Here is a 2,320-nt window from a genome sequence, read left to right on the forward strand (position 1 = left end):
GGCCCCAGCCTCTGGCACTGCGGGGGGCGCGGGCGGGGGAGCCTTCGCCGAGCGGCCGGGCGCCCCCCCTGCCTGCGTGCCTCAGCTGCGGGGGAGCAGTGGTTAGCTCACCCTTAACCTAGACGTCTCTGCTCTTTTGGGGGGTGGGGGGAGCCTGGGGAGGAGGCCACGGCGAACGTAGGCGCAGCATTTATAATCTAGTCTGAACCCAAGCTCCCCCTCAATAAAAGTAAGGATTTCAGGATTAAAAACTCGACTGGTCTCCCAAGTCCCTAATAAACTCTACAGCTGTCTCAGACACGGGTTGCAAAAGCGAGGTGACTGACGCCCCTGACCCAGGTTCGTGCTTCCCGAGCACGTTGAAGGCCACTGACCTGGGCTGCGTGTGGGAACTCGGCTCCTCTTTTGTATTTTTCAATTCTTTCCCGGGTTGTAGCAGTTTCCTCCACCTGAGTCCCGCCGCCAAATACAACAGCTCCTTCCTTCCTCCACCTTTCTCCCCCACCAGAGTCGCTGTTCCAGCCCACCCAGAGCAAAAATGTAGATGCACGTGAATGCCTTTACAGAGCTGCAGGTCGTGGGAGGGTGAAAGTAATCTGAAAGTCCAGAGTATGAAATGATTCATAAAACCACCACAACCCTGTCCTCGCCTCTGATACTATTATTTGGCCGTTTCTCTGCCCCCCCCCCCCTTTGCAACTGGCAATTATCTACCACTATGATCCAGAGCAGGGTGGTGGGAGGGCTGTCCGCGCCTGAGACGGAGCTCAAAGGGTCTTGTACTGTCTCCGGACTCCACCACCCGCCTGTACGCACACTCTTGGTTTGGGCCAAAGTGGATACATTTTACTGGAAACTAGTCTCCTTCAGTTCTAACAGTACACAGCAGCAATGTTTTGTTACGCATCTATGCTACAGATGAGCTTGATTTTTAACTTGTTTTCTTCACCACGTATTGTTCCAAAGTGTGTTCCACTTTGTGTGCCTGCCTCACCTCGGCACACCAGAGCGTAAGAGCTGGCAGGGACCTTCAGAACCCTGTGGCTCAACCCTTTCTTTTCACCACTGAGGAAATTGAGAGCAGGAGAGGTTTCCTGTCCAGCGACACGTATCCAATAGATAGCAGAGCCAGGGCTAGCCACAGGTCTCCTAACGCTCAGGCTGCTCCATTTTCTCTCTCTCTCCTTCCTAATGGCTCAGGTTTTGTCTGGATTCGCCTGTGCTGTGGTCTGCAGGTTCTCCTCGCTCACAAGGGATTCAAAATGGCTTCTGCTCATTCCCTGGGCTGCCTGCAGATGTTTCCTTGATGTGGCCTGTGGTCACTGATATTTATATGCAGCTGTCACTGGCCTTTAGTATCACTATGCACTAGTTCCACTAAGATGCAGATTCCAAAAGGCCAGGGGTGATACCCGAGAGAAGAGTGAGAGAGGCAGCGCCCAAAAGGAGTTTCAAAGTCAGGACTTTCCACCTGATTGACGGAAACTATTTCACCTGCGATCCACGTAAGAGGGCTCACCTAATGAGTTACTTTACTTCCTGGATTGGACAAGGGGGGAGAGGGACAGGAAAATTAGGGTAGGCCTCAATACCGTATTTTATACCCTATTCCTGGAATTAGATCATTGTTGACATTTTTACATAATTGCTAGACGACACAGGAATTCTGTATTATACATAGGCATACATTCACATGTGTAAATACACAGACTACCCCATAGACGTAAAAGGAGATATTCTAGAGTATTGCAACATACCGCAAGAGTTTGATTTTTATGCATGGAATTAATATCTCACATCAAAGTAGAAAATTAATATTTCTCTCCCTACACACCCTGAATCTTTCTTCAGTTAATATGTGGAAGCACCATTTTGTTGCTTTGTTAATCTGGAAGAGTAAACGAGTCACGGTCACGCCACCTTAAGAAAGGCTGTGCTTAAATCGACCTTGCTGCGATCTGAAGTGTTTTGGTTACGCGGCGAGGCACCGGAGATCGCCGGTAAGGCAAACAACGAGTAGTAGCGACGAAGCGTGAAAATACTATGGAGTCCCCAAGGGAAGAGGCAGTGTGGAGACCCGAGCGCCATCCTCCTTGCGGAAAGTGGGCGGCTGCAGGAGAGCGAGCCAGGGAGAAAAATTTCAGAAAAACATTGCGAGGGCGGAGCTTGGGTGGAAGACAGAAAGTTCCACTCGCACTGCTCTAAAATGGGTTCTGCTTCCCCAAGACCCAGAATCTAGACCCGGGCGGTGTCTTTTTTTTTTCTTTCTTTTTTTTCTTTCTTTCTTTCTTTTTTTTTTTTTTTTTTCTTTTTTTTTCTT

This window comes from Crocuta crocuta, unplaced genomic scaffold, assembly GCF_008692635.1.
Source record: "Crocuta crocuta isolate KB4526 unplaced genomic scaffold, BGI_CrCroc_1.0 scaffold262, whole genome shotgun sequence".
NCBI lineage: Eukaryota > Metazoa > Chordata > Mammalia > Carnivora > Hyaenidae > Crocuta > Crocuta crocuta.